A 21,254-nucleotide genomic window follows, 5' to 3' on the forward strand; every position below is an offset into this window, starting at 1 on the left:
CTTTTCCACTGGCAAGTCTGTGAACATGTAGCAGGATATGCAGCTCACCAAATGGCTCCTGGACTCTTCCATGTTCTTACTGTTAATGTTCTGAAAACAGTGAAAAAAGCTTCAAAAAAAAGCTTCAAAATGCGCGCGCCAGTAGGCGCGCGGTTTACCGGTGTCCTCTTTTCAGCTCCAACAGCCAAAATCCAGTGTTCTTTGAGCTCACGGAGACTCTTCACTTACCCCAAAATGCAGTGGGAATATGCAAATTATCTCCTCAGGACTCCTCCCCTGGTTTACCGATGTCCTCTTTTCAGCTCCAACAGCCAAAATCCAGTGTTCTTTGAGCTCACGGAGACTCTTCACTTACCCCAAAATGCAGTGGGAATATGCAAATTATCTCCTCAGGACTCCTCCCCAGAACGAGATCAGGCCGGAGCCAGGGCGAGGACAGGCTAGAGCCAAAACGAGAGCAGGCCAGATTTAGGGCGAGAGCAGGCCGAAGCCAAGGCGAGGGCAGGCCAGAGCCAGAGCAAGGTCAGGCCGGAGCCAGGGCGAGAGCAGGCCGAAGCAAAAGCAAGAGCAGGCCGGAGCCAAGGAGAGGGCAGGCCGGAGCCAAGGCGAGGGCAGGCCAGTGGCAGAGCCAGGGCAGGCCAGAGCCAGAGCGAGAGCAGGCCGAAGACAAGGCGAGGGCAGGCCAGAGACAGAACGAGAGCAGGCCAGTGCCAGAGCGAGAGAATGCCGGAGCCAGGGCGAGGGCAGGCCAGAGCGAGACCAGGCCGGAGAATGGGCGAGGGCAGTCCGGAGCTAGAGCGAGAGTAGGCCAGAGCCAGAGCAGGCCGGAGCCAAGGCGAGGGCAGGCCGGAGCCAGAGTGAGAGCAGGCCGGAGCCAGGGCGAGGGCAGGCCAGAGCGAGAGCAGGCCGGAGCCAGAGCGAGAGCAGGAAGGAGCCAGAGCGAGAGCAGGAAGGAGCCAGAGCGAGAGCAGGAAGGAGCCAGAGCGAGAGCAGGAAGGAGCCAGAGCGAGAGCAGGCCGGAGCCAGGGCGAGGGCAGGCTAGAGCCAAACCGAGAGCAGGCCAGATTCAGGGCGAGAGCAGGCCGAAGCCAAGGCAAGGGCAGGCCCGACCCAGAGCGAGAGCAGGCCGGAGCCAGAGTGAGAGCAGGCCGGAACCAGGGCGAGAGTAGGCCGGAGCCAAGGCGAGGGCAGGCCAGAGCCAGTGCGAGACCAGGCTGGAGCCAGAGCGAGAGCAGGACAGAGCCAGAGCGAGAGCAGGACAGAGCCAGGGCAAAGCCAGGTCAGAGCCAGAGCGAGAGCAGGCCGCAGCCAGGATATTTCAAAGCAAGCAGACCTCTAATATGGGCCATAGAAGTATGTATAGATTTACATTTCTATAACCTTTATGCCCATATTAGAGGTCTGATAAGTCCTAGGGAGTGACAGATTCCCTTTAAAGCTTGTGTCGTGGTTGGCCTCTAGCCCGGTGTCTCATGTGTTGGGTTTGCCCACTCAGGGTCCTCCTGAAGGAGGAAGTAGGATTTCTCTTTTTATTTTGTGCTTTTGGCTTCTTGCCCAGTGATAGGGGCGGATCTCATCCTCTCAGGCATAGCCCAACCCTAACCCTAGCCCTAACCCTAACCCTACCACAACCCTACCACAACCCTAAGCCTAGAGTTTATATTTTACGCCGTTTAGACAACTTTATTCTTCGAGTCAGTGCGATTACAGCGATACCAGAATCATATCGGGTTCTTATGATTGACAGCTGTCACACACTAAAAGACGCATTTTTTCGTAAAATCTAGTTTTTGCATCGCCATATTTTGAGAGCTATAATTTTTCCATATTTTGGCCGACAGAGTCATGTGACGTCTTGTTTTTTGCGGGATGAGTTGACGTTTTTATTGGTGCCATTTTCAGGCACGTGACATATTTTGATCGCTCTCTATTCCGATTAATGGGAGGCAGAATAATAAAAAACCAACAATTCAGGAATTGTTTTTTGTTTTGCTTTTTATGCTGTTCCGCGTGTGGTAAAATTGATAAGGTAGCTTTATTCTTCGGGTCAGTAGGTTTACAGAGGTACCACATTTATATCGATTTTCTATGTTTTGGCGCTTTTACACAATAAAAGCTATTTTATAGAAAAAATATTTTTTTTGCATCGCTTTATTCTGAGAGCTATAACTTTTTTATTTTTCGGCTGATGGAGCTGTATGGTGGCTTGTTTTTTGCGGGACAAGATGACGTTTTCAGTGGTATGATTATTATTTATATTCGTCTTTTTGATCGCGTGTTATTCCATTTTTTGTTTGGCGGTATGATGATAAAGCATTGTTTTTTGCTTCATTTTTTATTTATTTTTTTTACCATGTTCACTGAAGGGGCTAACTAGTGGGACAGTTTTATAGGTCAGGTCATTCCGGACGCGGCGATACCAAATTTGTGTACTTTTATTGTTTTTTTTTTCATAATAATATTTATTGATGGGTACATTATATTTTTATTTTTGGTGGATTATTTTTTTTATTTATTTTCTTCACTTTCTGACACTTTTTTTACTTTTATTCTTTGTCCCACTATGGGACTTTCACTTTTTTTATTCTGATCGCCTGTATAGCATAGGGATGGAGCACCAGTCCTGTGCTATACAGACTGTCAGCGCTGCAAATGCAGAAGATACTTTGGTCATGCACTGCGCATGCCAAAATATCTTCCTGCTGTCTGGTGACCCAGATGTTGTCATGACGACATTGGGTCGTCATGGCAACATCCAGGAAGCCGCGGCAGACATCGCTGGACGCCGGCAGGAGAGGTGAGTATCCCGATCACCTCCCCTTGCCCCCGCAATGCTGCGATCGACTCAGCTGCGACAATCGGCTGAAGCCCGGCGGCGATCGCGCCCGCACAGCCTGTGTGCGGGCGCGATCACAAAGACGTACTAATACGTATCAGGCTCTTAAGTCCCATGGCGCAGATACGTATTAGTACGTCTTGAGCTTTAAAGGGGTTAAACTACAACTCCAATGTCAGCCCCTAATTCAATAGGAACCAAAGATCTGAGAACAGAGAATGATAATAAAATAATTTGTCCACATAAATGGCAAAACTACCCAAAAATGGAGCCCCATAAAGATGTCCCAACTTGACCTCCCCCACCCACCTAATATCAACTGATCGTCAGCAATTTCTCATTTAGACAAGGGGTTGTCCTGAAAATGTCTTATTACAGAGTGTTCCCGGCAATCCATGATAAATCCGGTGGATACATTATAAGTATACCAAAGCTTAAAAGTAAAGAGCTACTTACCTGGACTCGTCCTCTTCCAGCTGTCAGGTTATAGTGACACAAGATGGCAGCAGTGTAGAAATTTATACATTCTATTCCAATTGTGATGTCTATGATGTCATGTGCCTTGTGATGTCATAATAGCTATCACTGTCATTTCAAATTTACAACCGCAAGAAAAAGTTGATTTCATGGTTTAAGAAAAAATATGGTGGGTAATTGCAGCCTGTGATTATTTTACATATTGTTATTAATATTTGTCATGTCCTTCACTGCTGCCTCCTGCACTGCTTTTTATATACTGTTTATTTTAATAATGGACAATTCACAAGCCCTGCATGTAGAATATATAGTTAATGGCCTCTGTTGAATGACTATTAGAGCAATAAGATATACTCTATGTCTACAATCTTTTGGCTGAGTCTAAGGGCTCATACTCATCTGCGTTTAAATCACACGAGTGCAATCTGATAAAAAAAAATTGGATTGCACTCTGACTCCTGTTATTGAATGATTATGTGTTCATCTGTGATTTTTTTTTTCCCAGCTCGGATCGAACTGAGAAAAAGAAATCACAGCATGCTGCAAGTGGCTGCATATATCAGACGAGACTCGCCAATGCAAGTCAATGTGTGCGAGAAAAAAAAAGCACAGCAAACGGACCATGCTTATGCCATCCATATAGCGTCCATATAATACGCATCTATGTAACACCTTTCAGTGACTGTGGCGGCATCTCAGCACACAAATCCTGTATCTCAGATCTTTGTCTGGCCTTGTCTTCTGTGTTTTGGCCATCATGCCAACAAGACAAGGGTGATTGGGGCAAGAGACATGCTGGTGAGGGGGTTGTTGGCTGCCGTGATGCTGGTAATGGAGGTGGCTGCCAAGATGCTGGCACTGAAGGTGGCTGCCGTGATGGTGCCACTGTAGTTGGTGGTGGTTGCTGTGATGCTGTGACTGGAGGTGGTGGTGATGGCTGCTGTGATGCTGGTACTGGAGGTGGTGGTGATTGCCGTGATGCTGGCACTGGAGGTGGTGGCTGCCGTGATGGTGGGTCTGCTGAGTGCCCTTCTTGGGGGGTCTAATGACCGGGTTTGGTTGTCCTCAGAAAGTTGCCACCTTTCAAGGAATTAAAAGATGGCCATTGGTGAATTTGGTGGCGCAGCGGCAGACGAAACAATTTGGAGGGCAGCCCTGGTCTGGAGCCTCAATAAAAAGGGAACGTGCCTGAAATAACGGGCCAGGCTTAGACAAAAACTCTCATCATCATCACTCACAGGTATTCCCATGTCACGTACGCCAGTGATGGTGGGGCGGTAGCGATGCTGGCTTATTGGTGCATGAGGGGAGGTGTCGAGGGGCTGTGGTGTACTGGTGCTCTCCGCAGGCTCTTCTTCTTTCTGGCCCCCAGCTCCGGCCTCCATTTCAGATTCCTCTCTGACTTCCAGCACCTCCGGGCTACAGGTATTTCCCTTTTTGGTCCAGTCAGATCTGTAAGGTCAGGGATGACAGAGAAAAAAGCATTTTTAATATGCAAAATAATAATCAAACCATTACAACAAATAAAACTAAAAAAGATAGCCACTTACGGGTGAAAATCTAGGACTAGGGTCAAAAACTGGAGCCGGTCATAATATAGGTATGGCCTTTCTTTTTAAGAGCCACATCACCACTCTTCCTACCCTGTTGTCGCTCGCGGCGGCACTGGTCCCGGCAACTGCTCCATAATCTTGTCACTACACCCACTGGAAAGAAAAGTGGAAGAGATTATATACAATTTTTATAGGTAACGGATGCTGTATGTAATAACATGTATAGTGTGTATTCTAATATCACTGCTAGCAGGGGCTGGCTGGCAAATTTTAGCCTGGGGGCAAGCACACAGCAGTGGTCCATGAGAAGCGGCCCATCCTTAAAGGTCGTTTTCCCACAAACAATAGTATATTTTAATCAATAGATCTTGGAGTAATAATAATTTCCACAATTGGATGTGATATAATAATGTCCCTGTGCTGAGATAATGTTATAAATGTGCCCCTGCTGTGTACTGTGTAATGGCTGTGTCTGACCGTGCAGGAACATGGTCTGATCATACCACATCTCCTGGGCAGGGGGGGAGAAAAAGAGGATACAGGCAGGATAGCAGGGGATCACAGAGGATTCTTTTTGTGAGTAAAACATTTCAATGCCTGTTTTTAAACAATATTTTAGCTCAAAGAAAGACTCAGCTGTGATCCCCTGCTGTAATGTATATATACTCTCTTTATATATAGATGATTAGCGTGCACACAGTCTGTAGGTCAAGGTGCAGGTACACGGGATGTGGAATCCCCAGAATCAGCGTAGATTAAATCACCGCACATTCTAGTTTTATGACGCAAACTAAAGTCTATTTGAAGACATGCAATAAGACACATTTAAGGTGCAGGGAATAATGCAACAGTAAATGAACGTTTTGACCCATCGTTTGCATCTTGAAACTAGAGTGTGCAGTGATTTAATCGATGCTATATACTCTTTTGCTTCCCCCCCTGCCCAGTAGCTGTGGTATGATCAGACCATGTTCCTGCACAGTCAGACACAGCCATTACACAGTACACAGCAGGGGCACATTTATAACATTATCTCAGCACAGGGACATTTTATTTAAACACATCCAATTGTGGAAGTTATTATTATTATTCCAAGATCTATTGATTAAAATATACTTTTGTTCGCAGAAAACCCCTTCAACATGTTTATTACCAGCTGCTTCATAGGCTATATTCACACAAACGTATTGTCTAAGTGCTGCCCGTGGAGAAAAATGACAGCACTTGGTCCAGTTCAGGTGAGCATTTAAAACTGGTAATACATAAGCATAATATGTACAATGTCTGACCACTACAACACGGATTTAGGTTGTTAGAGGTGTAATGCAAGTAATCCAAGGTACGCTGTGCTTTTCTACACTCCTAAACAGAGTAAGGCTAAGTGCCCACAATGCAGAAATGCTGAGAATTTTTCCAGAGCGTTTCTGCATCTCCCTGGCAGAAAAAACGCATGCGGATTCTATGAGTTTTCCTGCCAGGGACAAGCAGAAGTGAAGCGCTCTTCACATGCATTTCCGCATGCGGGTTGTCAAGCGCTTTGCAAGCGATTTTAGCATCACTTGGAAAGTGCTTGACAACTTGGTCACACTATATAAATCCATGCAACCGGTATGGATTTATATAGTGTGACCGTAAAAGAATGGTAAAAAATAAATACTATACTTACCTTCTGACGGCCCCTGGTCTCCTTATCCGATGCGTCCGGTCTTCCCGGTGTCTCGCGGTTGTGTAAAAGGACCTGCCATGACGTCATTTAGTCATGTGACGGGTCAAGCGACCGCCGACGTCCTTTTAGACCAACATGAGCTGCCAGGAAGCCAGGACGCATCGCTATGGAGACCGGGGGCCATCAGAAGGTAAGTATAATGTATATTTTTTATTTTAATTCTTTTTTTTTACAGGTACTATGGTACCCGGGTCTGGAGGAGAGTCTCTTCTTCTCCAAATCCAGGTACCATCCGCACATTGAATCGCTAAATATCCGCATGTGCACATGTAGTCATGCGGATATTATGCAATTCAATGCAAGTCAATGGCGGCGAAAACGCTGCGATTACACAAAATAATTGGTAGTGCGGCGGATTTTTCCGCATTGATAATCCACAGCGGAAATTTCCGCAGCATGTGCACAGCAGATGCGGATTATCATTGGGGAACATAGCAGACCTTCTACCAAGCGTTTTTTAAGCGTTTCTGCAGCGGAATTGCCGTTGCGGAAACTCTTAAAAAACGCATAGTGGGCACACAGCCTAAAGGTGGCCACACATAAGCACAGGTCTGCCAGATAGATACCTAGGAATTATTATTTTGTGTATTATTTCCTACATACTTGATCGAGCAAGTCATCAATGTAAAAGTCAACTCCACATTATAGTATATGATGTACGAGTCACTAATTATCATGTGTGTCCCATCTGATGTCTGTGCACACAGTGAACATATTATACCACATACAATACAATATACATAGGAGAATATATGACTGATATATAGAGATGAGCAACTTCATTTGCAGGACCCTGATCCAATGGTCAGATGAATATTCAGTGGCTGCTGGATAGGAGCCCTGACAGCCTCCTACCTGACACCATTCTCTTTCTCTTCCTTTGATTTGTAGCCAGGCACAAGGTCATGTATGTGTCACGCCAAAAAGATGACATCATGCAAAGACTATAATCAAAAGAGGAGTCAGAGATGCCGGCAGGCGGGAGGAGGCTCGCGGGGCTCTGGTCTGGTGGCCACAGACTACTGACGGGACTGTTTGACCAGTGTCCTGCGAATCAATTCGCTCATCTGTACTGGAATAAGATATATTATGACTACATACATCAGATATTACATACAGAATAGCATGTGACAGTTATATACCACACTATGAGCACAGACATCAGATATTACACCAGTGACATATTATCCTCTGTATAACATTGGATGCCTGTATCAAAGTCCATCACATCCAGTATGCAGCATAATATGTGATGGTATGCGATATACTGGGATACAGACATCACATATTCATACCTCTCAACTTTTGAAGAACAGAAAGGGGGACAGAAAGAGGCTATAAGCGGCAAATTTTGGCCTCGCCCCTGGTCACACCCCAATCCACGCCCATTTACCATTATCTTTCTCGCCCGGCAGGAGGAGTTGTCAGAGGGGCGCTGGTAGTGAGGGAAATTCAGCAGACGGCCGAGACTGCAAGGCCCAGACCCAAATCCAGGACTGTCCACTGTATCCAGGGCAGCTGGGACTAGAGATGAGCAGATGGATTCCGGGGCCTCCAGTCGGGCGTCCAGGTCAGTGCTACCTGGCGGCTGGACTGGAGGCCATCAGTCTCTTATCTTCCGGGCAGTGCGGCCTCATCTGTGAGTCCTGCTCATCTCTTGTTGAGACCTGAGGATTATTTTTTGTTCCCTCATTCACAGTCGGAGCCGCCAGAACTTTCTCATCTTTATGTAGATTCATTATACGACATCTGGCTTTCTTGTGGTGGATCTTACTGTATATTGGGGGCTATGCGAGGGCTCATACCGTAGGTAGGGGTGGTGTGTGCTAATACTGTATGTACGGGATTGTGTGGGGGCTCATACTGTATATAGGGGGATGTCAGCATACTTAAAACAGCTCAATATTAAGTGATAATATAAATATACAAAAAATATATCATTAATAAGTTAATATTAATATTGAGCTGAATTAATTTGAACCTATTAGTTCGGGCTCCACAACAGTCACGGTCTCTCATGTGGCCCCTTGGGAAAATTAATCTCCCACCCCTGCCTATTTCAAAGCGCTATGTTAAAAATCACACAGACATCATACACACAGCGGGCACAACCATCACACAGACATCATACACACAGCGGGCACAACCATCACAGACATCATACACACTGCGGGCACAACCATCACACAGACATCATACACACAGCGGGCACCACCATCACACAGACATCATACACACAGCGGGCACAACCATCACACAGACATCATACACACAGCGGGCACAACCATCACACACACATCATACACACAGCGGGCACAACCATCACAGACATCATACACACAGCGGGCACAACCATCACACAGACATCATACACACAGCGGGCACAGCCATCACACAGACATCATACACACAGCGGGCACAACCATCACACAGACATCACACACACAGCGGGCACAACCATCACACAGACATCATACACACAGCGGGCACAGCCATCACACAGACATCATACACACAGCGGGCACAACATGACATGTATATATTCCCTTCTTCTCCATCATGTCTCCAGTGGCAGTGGTGGGGCCTGGTGTTTGCAATCAGCAGCAGAGTATGGGCTGTACGCAGGAGAGCTGTCAGCCCTGCAGTGTCCCTAAATCCCCTTCCCATCCCCCCTAGTCCCGACTGCAGAGCTGCTGGTGACATTGCATGAGCCCCCTCCCATCCTGTAATAACAGCAGCCACAGATGGGAGAGGCTGCGGGTCTCCCCCTCACCTCAGGACCGCACCTTGTTGTCATGTCCTCCGCAGACTTGGCCCCGCCCCCTGACCCCTCACCTCCTCATGCTGTGCGGTCTCTGCACAGTAGAATTCCTCTGCCCTGATGCCGGGGAGGAGCAGAGAGCGGGAGGCGGAGCTACAAGGGGTCACACACAGCATGGAAAGCCTGCGTGTCTGGAGGAAAAGCCCAGTGCCCAGCAGCGCCCCTGCCGGGAGAAGAGCTGAGCCGGGCCGGGACTGAGCCCTCAAATCGGGACAGGCCCAGGGAATAGGGGAGGCTTGTTAGCTCTGGATATTATACCCGCCTCCTATTATCCTGTATATAATATGGGATGTCTGGGCCTATAGTATATATATTATACCACCTACAGGCTAATATGTAACTAGTGCACATTACACCTTGAGTACAGCCATTAGATATTACACCAGTCACTTCTTCTCCTCTGCACCATCTGATGTCTGTGCACAGTATATGACATCCAGTATACAGGAGAATATGTGATGGGATATAGGACATACTGTTATACAGACATCAGGTGCTATATACTGGATAATAAATGATGGTATATATCAGGGGTGGGCAATTCATTTTCCAGAGGGGCCACATGAGAGAACGTAACTGTTGTGGGGGCCTGAACCAATAGGCTGAAAGGCTGAAATTAGTTCTGCACAATATTAATATTAACTACAATTAATATAAAATAATATTTATATCACTTAATATTGAGCAGAATTAAGTATGCCAACATCCCCCTATATACCGTATGAGCCCACACACAGCCCCCTGTATACAGTATGAGCCCACACACATCCCCCTATATAGCATATGAGCACACACACAGCCCCCTGTATACAGTATGAGCCCACACACATCCCCCTATATACCATATGAGCACACACACAGCCCCCTGTATACAGTATGAGCCCCCACACAGCCCCCCTATATACCATATGAGCCCCCACACAGCCCCCCTATATACCATATGAGCACACACACAGCCCCCTGTATACAGTATGAGCCTCCACACAGCCCCCCTATATACCATATGAGCACACACAGCCCCCTGTATACAGTATGAGCCCCCACACAGCTCCCCTATATACCATATGAGCACACACACAGCCCCCTGTATACAGTATGAGCCCCCACACAGCTCCCTATTTATTTATTTATTTTACTAACCATATTTTGCAGATTATAAAATGCACCATATCATAAGACGCACCCCAAATTTTGGTGAGAAAAATAGGAAAAAAATGTTTTTAATAAAATAGTGGTGCTTCTTATAGTCTGCTTTTACGGTAGATTACCCAGGGAAGGGGGCTGCTGTGGTGGAGCAGAGTCGCTGCTCCAGGAAGCTGGCAGCGGCAGGAGTGGGGTGATGCTGTGGACCCCAGGCTGGGAGGGGGATGCTCGACGATGAGCCGGGCTCCGTGCTTTCACAAAATGCCGGCGGATCCCCTGTACTTCCCGTGGTTTTCAATGCTGTAGACTTAGGGAAAATGGCCACCGGAGGCGGCACATGCTTAGGTTGACACCTCGGGAGACAAGATCTCGGTGTCACGATCTCAATCCGCACATGCACCGCCTCTGGTGTCCTTTTTTCCCCAAGTTCACCGCATTGAAAACCATGGAAAGTGCGGGGGCTCCTCCGACATTTTGTGAAAGCACAGAGCCCGTCGCACAGCCAGACACCCACCTTCCCAGCCTGGGGCCCGCAGCATCGCCTCACTCCTGCCGTCACCAGCTTCCTGCAGCAGCGACCCTAAAATGCCGCTCCCAAATGCCCCGGTAAACTACATTCAGATTATAAGACGTACCCCCATTTTCCCAAAAATTTTTGGAGGAGAAAAGTGCGTACTATAATCTGAAAAGTAGAGTATATAGTGCTATTAATTCCACAGCAGAATACAGACATTATTCCTACATACAGTATGCACCCCACATAGCCCCTATATACAGTGTAAGCCACCGCATAGCCCTTATATACAGTGTGAGCCCTCATATTCCATCCTATATACAGTATTAGCCACCACATAGCCCTTATATACAGTGTGAGCCTTCATATTCCATCCTATATACAGTATTAGCCCCCACACAGCCCCCCTATATACCATATGAGCATACACACAGCCCCCCTATATACCATATGAGCACACACACAGCCCCCTATATACCGTATGAGCCCCCACACAGCCCCCCTATATACCATATGAGCACACACATAGCCCCCTGTATACAGTATGAGCCCCCACACAGCTCCCCATTTATTTATTTATTTTACTAACCATATTTTGCAGATTATAAAATGCACCGTATCATAAGACGCACCCCAAATTTTGGTGAGAAAAATAGGAAAAAAATGTTTTTAAGAAAATGGTGGTGCTTCTTATAGTCTGCTTTTACAGTAGATTACCCAGGGAAGGGGGCTGCTGTGGTGGAGCAGAGTCGCTGCTCCAGGAAGCTGGCAGCGGCAGGAGTGGGGTGATGCTGTGGACCCCAGGCTGGGAGGGGGATGTTCGACGATGAGCCGGGCTCCGTGCTTTCACAAAATGCCGGCGGATCCCCTGTACTTCCCGTGGTTTTCAATGCTGTAGACTTAGGGAAAATGGCCACCGGAGGCGGCACATGCTTAGGTTGAGACCTCGGGAGACAAGATCTCGGTGTCACGATCTCAATCCGCACATGCGCCGCCTCTGGTGGCCTTTTTTCCCCAAGTTCACCGCATTGAAAACCATGGAAAGTGCGGGGGCTCCTCCGACATTTTGTGAAAGCACAGAGCCCGTCGCACAGCCAGACACCCACCTTCCCAGCCTGGGGCCCGCAGCATCGCCTCATTCCTGCCGTCACCAGCTTCCTGCAGCAGCGACCCTAAAATGCCACTCCCAAATGCCCCGGTAAACTACATTCAGATTATAAGACGTACCCCCATTTTCCCAAAAATTTTTGGAGGAGAAAAGTGCGTACTATAATCTGAAAAGTAGAGTATATAGTGCTATTAATTCCACAGCAGATTACAGACATTATTCCTACATACAGTATGCACCCCACATAGCCCCTATATACAGTGTAAGCCACCACATAGCCCTTATATACAGTGTGAGCCCTCATATTCCATCCTATATACAGTATTAGCCACCACATAGCCCCCTATATACCATGAGACCCACATAGCCTCCTATACATATTATGAGCCGCCACATAGCCTCCTTTGTACAGTATGAGCCCGCATATAGCCTCCTATATATAGTATGAGCCCCCTATGTACAGTATGAGTCCTCATAGCCTCCTTTATACAGTATGAGCCCCCACATAGCCTTCTACTGTATACATATTATTAGCCGCCACATAGCCTCCTATGTACAGTATGAGTCCCACATAGCCTCCTTTATACAATGTGAGTCCCCACATAGCCTCTCTATATATTGTCAGACCCCACGTGGCCTCTTATATACATTATGAGATCCGCATAGCTTCCTATATACAGTGTGAGCCCCCACATAGTCTCTCTATATGCAATATGAGCCCTCAAATAGCCTCCTATATACAGTATGATTCCCTCATAGCCTTCTATATACAGTGTAAGGCCCCACATAACCTCTTATATACAGTGTGAGGCCTCACATAACCTCCAATATACAATGTGAGCCCTCACATAGCCTCCTATATACTATATGAGCCCTCACATAGCCTCCTATATACTATATGAGCCCTCACATAGCCTCCTATATACTATATGAGCCCTCACATAGCCTCCTATATACTATATGAGCCCTCACATATCCTCCTATATACAGTATGAGTCCTCACATAGCCCCCTATATGCAGGCACACATTCCATGCACATACGAAAAAAAAAAAGAAGACATACTCACCTCGCTCTCATTCCCCCGCGGTCTGTTCTTTTCTCCGGTGCACTGAGTCTCCACACAGCAGATGTGATGTCGTGATTAGTGTTGAGCCACCCCCGTAGTGTTCGAGTTCGGTTCGGTTCGTCGAACACCCGTGTGTTCGCCGAACTGTTCGTCGAACTGTTCGTCGAACACCTTCGAACACCGTTAAAACCAATGGCAGGCAAACAAAAACACATAGAAACACATAGAAAACACCTTCAAAGGTGTCCAAAAGCTGACAAACTGCTCAGAAGACACAACTAACACATGGAAAAGTGACAAGTACATATAGTCATGCGAAAAGAAAAGAGGTGGAGGAATAAAAGGAGGGGAAGACACAGATATAGGCATGTCATGCCCTTCTAAAATCCAAACAGTGAGAAGCCGACACGTTCAGTCCGCTCCTGCCCGTGCCACCTCCGTGTCGCCGGGTTTGTGCCAGAGCCGCGGTGAACCCTGACGGCCAGCCCCCCTCTCCCAATACTGGTGCCTGTCCGCTGGTGGGTCGAGCGAGCCCCCCTGTGGTGGAGGCAGCTCTAAGCTTTTTAATTTAAATTGTCTCTCTAATTTGAATGAATACACTTTAAATCCATTTACAAGGATCTATTGGAGGGCAAGTCTCATGCCAGCAGCCGCGTAATTCCAGCTCCAGTAGCGTCCACTAAAGCTGCTGCAGTTAAAAAGCTTTTATAAGGATCGAGCTCGGCTGTCCACCGCAAGGCATCCTACTGCCAGTCCCAGCCCCTATGCCTTGGGGTGCCTCCTGATGCTCTTCACTGAGTATCCCGTGGTCCCGAAGCATTTCCTTTGAAAAAATTAAGTGTCCAAACTACAGGTGGTGTAGCTTGCTTAACAGCCGGGATAATCCGCTGACTAGCAGACACTGCTACTAGGCACAAAGTATTTCCTGGGCTAGATGCAGTTAAAAATTTGTAATTAGATACTCTCGTTGGATGCTGAGAAAGCATTCCATAGAGTCTCCTGCCACGCCATATATGATTCTCTTAAAAAGCTTGGGGTAGGGGTCTAGGGGACCCTTTTATAGCCAAAATCACGGCCCTGTATCACAATACGTCACCTAGGCTGAAGATAAATGGAACTGTAGCACCCTGAGGGCTCGGTTGCTACAGAGGTATTGCACCTCACCCAGAGGTGTGATATCTCACTCTCAGGTAAGGATGGAGTGTGGATCAGGACCCGACACCTGCATGCATTACACCACATTGCCGTGGGACAGGGCGACCAATATGCCTCTGAGATGGGCACGACAGTCCCTGTCCCTGGCTGGAGTGGGGGGAGGGAACACTGAGGAAGGGGAACCCTGTAGTGCAGGAGCAGGGAGGAAGCAGTTCCTGGGTGCATTGAGAAGGGAGTATAAAAGGTGGGCACCATCTTAGTTCAGTGCAGAGAAGTGTGAGCAGAAGTGGCAGGGAGCAGGGGCTCTGCATGAGCTCTGCTCCGGAGGCGGGCCTAGTAACAGAGGCCCAGGCCTGTAAGAGGGAGAAGGAAGGAAGAGGAGCGGAGAAGGCTCCAGGAACGAGGAATGAAGGGATCCCAGGGGTGCGGACGGGCGAGTCGCCACCGCACGCCCGAATCCACCTGCGTGGAGGGGTCAGGCCAAAGGGGGAGACCGGTCCCCGAAACTAGTGGAGGCAGGAAACGACCCTCAGCTAGAAACCGGAGGCTGTGACATTTTATGTGGCGCAGCCGCTCGCTACACCCGCTAGGAAGGCACCACATAGGGTCAGGGAAACTGGCGACAAGTTTACCAAGAGGAGGCCCGAGGCAGCCGGACAGAAGGGTTGGTAAGAAAGGCCAGACAAAGGACACACAAAGGGGGTCCTGTGAAGCGCTCCAAAGTTATCTGGGAGTTGTCTGAGCCCCTCACCTGGTGAGCACAGTACGACGTGGGCAGCCGTTACCTGCAGACGTGGTCTGGATAATAAGAACTGTGAGTAAAGGCCCTGGACTGCATCACTGACTCCGTGTCATTACTGCTGCTGCCCTGCACCATCACCCCCATCCTCCGCATACACTGCCCTGAGGCTATACTCCTCCCGTGGGGAGTTATGCTACGCTCTGCTGCACCCACAACACCAGCCTCAGCGGTCTGCCCTGCAGCGGCGGTTCACTCTGACCGCAATCCACGGGTGGCGTAGTCGGACATTTAAACATCAAAACCACATAAATAGTTCCGCCACTGGTTTGACCACCCTGAGCCACGGAACCGGGTCGCCGCCACGAAGACTACAACCACCAGCATCCACCAAAAAGGGTCCGGCTCCGGGTGTCCCAAGGCCCAGGGGGTGCATCAGAACATTGTCATCACCTTTCACAATCACCAATGGGACAAGGCAGGGATGTCCTCTGTCCCCTCTCTTATACATCCTAGTGACGGAGCACCTGCTCTCATCAATTCGCCATAACCCCAATATTAGGTGGATTGAGGTGGGAGGCACCGAGTACAAGTGCTCTCTATTTGCTGATGATGTCCTAGTATATATCACTCAATCACATATATCCATCCATGCTGTTATGGCTGAAATAGATCACTTTGTTACATGGTCAAATTTTAAAATCAATGCAGCGAAGTCTGAGGCCCTCGATGTCTCCCTCCCCAAATCCATATAGGATTCCATCCAGTCCAACTTTCCCTTTGCCTGGCCCTCACAGGGTATCAAATACTTAGGAATTCCTATTCATAGAGACCTCTCCCATCTATGTTATCTTAATTTTGGGCCCTTTATTGAACAACTCCATACAGACCACGGTTGGCAAGTTAGAACTGTAAGATTCACTATGTGAACCACTGGTGTTTTGTGGAAAAGCACATGTACACTGTGTTCCAAATTATTATGCAAAAAGTGTTTAGGAGTGATAAGGGAAGAATTTGTTTGTTTGTCAGTTAAACTCATTGATGGTGATGTGTGTCAGGGCTCTTTATATCACTGTAAGCAATTGCAGACACCTGTGCTAATTAGTTTGGCAGGTGTGTCCAATGAAAGGCAAGACTACTTAAGAAGGCTGTCTCACATTATTAAGCAGCCTACATTTTCTGCCAAAATGGGAAAGTAAAAGGATGTGTCGGCTGCTGAGAAGCAACAAATTGTGGAGTGTTTAGGTCAAGGCATGACTACAATCAACATTGTGCGATGATCAGGATGAAGTGTCTTGGCAATCAAGAAGTATGTAGCTGATTCACAGTACACACGTGTGCGTGCTGATAAGGGCAAATTGAGGACTCTTTCCTACAGGCAATTACGTCAGGTTAAAAGAGCAGCGGCAAAAAAGCCTTGTCATAGCAGCAGACAAGTTTTTGAAGCTGCTGGTGCCTCCAACGTCCCCCGAACAACAAGATGCAGGGTCCTTCAGAGGTTTGCAGCTGTGCATACGCCTTCCTGTCGACCTCCTCTATCCACTTCACACAAGCAGAAACGGCTCCAGTGGGCCAAACATTACATGAAGACTGATTTCAAAACTGTTTTGTTCACGGATGAGTGCCGTGCAGCGCTCGATGGTCTAGATGGATGGAGTGGAGGATGGCTGGTTGATGGACACCCCACGCAAACACGGCTACAGCGCCAACAAGGAGGAGGTGGAGTAATGTTTTGGGCTGGAATCATGGGGAGAGAGATTGTCGGCCCCTTTAGGATCCCTGAAGGCGCTAAAGATGAACTCCATAATGTATGTGGATTTTCTCAAACAGCACTTCCTGCCATGGTTCAAGAAGAAGAACCGTGTATTTCACAGCAAGATAATTTTTTTGCATGATAATGCACCATCTCATGCTGCACATAAAACATCTGCATCTCTGGCTGATATGGGCATAAAAGGGGACAAACTTATGGTGTGACCCCCATGCTCCCCTGACCTCTACCCCATTCAGAACCTCTGGAGCATCATCAAAAGGAGTGTCTATGATGGCGGGAGGCAGTTCACATCTAAGCAACAGCTCTGGGAGGGTATTCTGTCCTCATGCAAAACAATTGAAGCAGAAACCATCCAAAACCTGACAAATTCAATGGACGAGAGAGTTCAGAAGCTCCTTTCGAACAAGGGGTCCTATGTGAAAATGTAACATCACCTAGAATAAAGTTTTGAGTTGAAAACTGTTTGATTTCAGTTTCTAATAACCTGCTAATGCTTATAATTTCAAAAATGACCATTTTTTTGGTCTTTATTAAAATGAAAAGGTTGATCGAAAAGTTTGGGGGATCTAAGAGTGTGGCAACCCAGTAGTCATGATTACTTCGAATTCTGACAATATGAGGGTCATGTTGCAGGTAGTGCAGCAAGAAGGCACTTATGTGTCTTGCGCATCTCGGAGCCCCAAAATTATTTTCCGAGCTAGATGCAGCTAAAAATTATTATTAATTTTAAATCTGGTGGAGCTTAGTATAGATGGCCTAATAGGATCAGTGCTGCACACTGCTACAAAGCCCAAATTATTTTCCAGTCAAGATACAGATAAACATGATTAGTAATTTTAAATCTGGTGGAGCTTATTATAGATGGCCTAATAGAATCAGTGCTGCACACTGCTACAAAGCCCAAATTATTTTCCAGCCAAGATACAGATAAACATGATTAGTAATTTTAAATCTGGTGGAGCTTAGTATAGATGGCCTATTAGAATCAGTGCTGCACACTGCTACAAAGCCCAAATTATTTTCCAGCCAAGATACAGATAAACATGATTAGTAATTTGAAAGCTTAAAACGGTTGGTAGGGTGATTTTAACCAATCATCAAGCTTTTACTCTCCCCAGGATGACACAGGGGTAGAAAAGTCGTTTCGGATCCATGATTTGTTCATCTTTATGAACGTGAGTCTGTCTACATTATCAGTGGAGAGCCGCGTGCGCTTATCTGTCAGCACACCACCAGCAGCGCTGAACACACGTTCGGACAGAACGCTGGCTGCGGGGCATGACAAGATCTCCAAGGCGTAAGTGGCTAGCTCCGGCCATTTATCCAGATTGGAAGCCCAAAAAGAGCAAGGGTCCAGTGACACAGTCATGGCTTCAATGTTTACTTGGAGATACTCCTGTACCATCGTCTCTAGGCGTTGACTATGTGTCAGACTTCTTGTCTCCTGTGGCCTTGCAAAGGATGGGCTAAAAAAGTGGTGAAATGATTCTGCAAAATTGATGTTACCAGCAGATACTGTGGTTCTGTTACGGTTTGAGTGCTGAACACTTGACGGTCCCACGGTTGGCAAGTTGGAACTGTGAGATTCACTACGTGCACCACTGGTGTTTTGTGGAAAAGCACATGTAAGATTCTGCAACAGTCTCTGCTGATACTCCTGTATGCGTGCATCCCTTTCTATGGCAGGAATAATTTCTGCAAATTTACTTTTGTACCGGGGATCTAACAGTGTGGCAACCCAGTAGTCAGGATTATTTCTATTTCTCACAATTCGAGGGTCATGTTGCAGGTAGTGCAGCAAGAAGGCACTCATGTGTGTTGCGCATCCAGGAGCACCAAGTCCCTGTTGTGTTGGTGGCGAGGTAACAATCATGCTTCCTTCCTCTGTCCTCTCCCCCCAACCTCGCACAACAGAAATGTGATCAAGGTCTCCCTCATCTGATGAGTCTTCCATCAGTTCGTCCTCCACTTCTTCCTGGGCTCCTGCACCTTCCTCACTAGTTTGGCTGCTACCATGCGCCCTGGTAAAACCATCTCCCCCACCCTCACATGCCTGCCGCCTTGGTGCTGCCGACCGTCTGGACCTTGCAGATGTTAGCCCTTCCGCATACAACTCCTCCTCCTCTACTTCCTCCACCTCCTCTTGTGCCACCACCTGACTCCGAATTCTGTTTAACATGTGCTCCAGCATGTAAATCACCGGAATAGTCATGCTGATAATGGCATCGTCAGCACTAAACATCTTCGTCGCCATTTCAAAACTGTGCAGAAGGGTGCATAGGTCCCTGATCTGAGACCACTCCTCCAGCGTGATTTGCCCCACCTCTGGATCTCGTTGGCCCAGGCTATACGTCAGAACGTATTGCACCAGGGCTTGTCGGTGCTGCCACAGTCGCTGCAACATGTGCAGAGTTGAATTCCACCGGGTAGGCACATTGCATTTTAGCCGATGAAGTGGCAGGCCCAACGACTTCTGTAGAGATGTAAGTCGCTGAGCTGCGGCATGCGAACGGCGGAAGTGAGCACACAGCGACCGTGCCCTCTGCAGAAGGCCATTTAGTCTGGGATAGTGGGCTAAAAATTGCTGGACAACCAGGTTCAACACGTGAGCCATACAAGGCACGTGTGTGACATTGCCCCGGCGAAGGGCCGCACCCAGGTTTGCAGCATTGTCGCACACGGCCTTCCCTGGTTTCAGGTCCAGTGGAGACAACCATTCATGAAATTGGTTCTCCAGAGCTGACCACAACTCCTCAGCTGTGTGACTCACATTTCCCAGACATTTCAAAGTAAAAACCGCCTGATGACGTTGAGCCCTACTGCCAGCATAGTAAGGAGGTGTGCAGGATCCCTTCTGCGCAGATAGAAAGCTTGTGGCATGACCAGACAGGCTTTGGGTGCAGGTGGAAGACCGAGAGGAGGTTGAGGAGGCAGAAGCAGTGGAGGAACTTTGACATAAAGAGGATTGACGCACAACTCGTGGGGACGGCAAGACTTGGACAGCAGCCCCTTGTCCTGCTGTCACCATAGTTACCCAGTGCCCAGTCAGCGACATGTAACGCCCCTGTCCATGCCTACTCGTCCAAGTGTCTGTGGTGAAATGCACCCTGTCACACACAGAGTTTCTCAAAGAAGCGGTGATGTTGTGTGCGACATGCTGGTGGAGCGCAGGCACACCTTTCTTTGAGAAGTAGTGCCGACTGGGCATCTGGTACTGGGGCACTGCGACGGACATAAGGTCTCGAAAATCCTCTGTGTCCACCAGGCGGAAAGGCAGCATTTCTGTAGCCAAGAGCTTGCAGATGGTGAAATTCAACCTCTTAGCTTTCTCATGGCTAGGAGGAAATGGTCTTTTACTTGTCCACATCTGAGGGACCGAGGGCTGGCTATTGTGCTTAGACGGGGTTGATAAGGGTGTCCCCGGCAAACTGCCGGTCTGTGAGGAAGATGCAGGCGGACATGTTAGGTTGCCTTGATCCAAAGGTGGTGCTATCGATGTCGGACAGCGCTCAACACCAGCTGGTGTTACCACCTCCAAAGAAAATGATGACCTGCCAATCACGCTGGCTGTTGCGGGTAAAGAGGTGGCAGGTCTGCGCCCCAAAACAGGTGTGACTGCTGTCCCCCCAGTCACAGAGGATGAAGAGGCCGCAGATGCACAAGATATGGCAGACGGTGGTTGGCCCGGCCGGCTAGGCCGCATTGTAGCACACTGAGCTTCCCACTGCAACTTATGCTTCATGTCCATGTGCCGGTTCATGCATGAAGTACTCAAACTATGTATTTTTTGGCCTCTACTTAGCTTTTGCTGACAAATGTTACAGATAACACAAGTTGGGTCATCTTTATCGATCTGAAAAAATGCCCAGGTAATGCAAGGCTTAGCACCCATGCGACCTGAAGAGCCACCACGACTTGTGGTGAGAGGCAGAGTTGTGTTTGAGGATGCAGTTGTTGACGTGCTTCCAGTACTACGTCTCTGTCCAGGAAGGCGCAACCTGACCTCGTCGTCACTAGCATCTTCCTCCACCTCCTCTGCTGACCTCATCTCTTGGCTGACTGTGGGTTGACAGTAAGTGGGATCTCCAACCTCATCATCATCACCCTGTGCGTTATCACACCCGTCGTCCTCAGAGCCAACCTGTTCCTGCCCTGACAAAAAACTAAAGTTGTCGCTCCAATCAGGTATTTGAGTCTCATCATCGTCTTCCTCATTGTCTCCACCAACAGGAGTTACAGTTTGGGAATGAGGGTCTACATTATGGTCAGAACCTTCTGCGTCTGGTCCTGGATCCGACTCATAAAGATTCTGGGCATCAGTACAGATCATTTCCTCGTCT

Source organism: Phyllobates terribilis, unplaced genomic scaffold (genome assembly GCF_046119375.1).
Source record: "Phyllobates terribilis strain yellow unplaced genomic scaffold, ASM4611937v1 Scaffold_40__1_contigs__length_11209783, whole genome shotgun sequence".
NCBI classification, from domain to species: Eukaryota; Metazoa; Chordata; class Amphibia; order Anura; family Dendrobatidae; genus Phyllobates; species Phyllobates terribilis.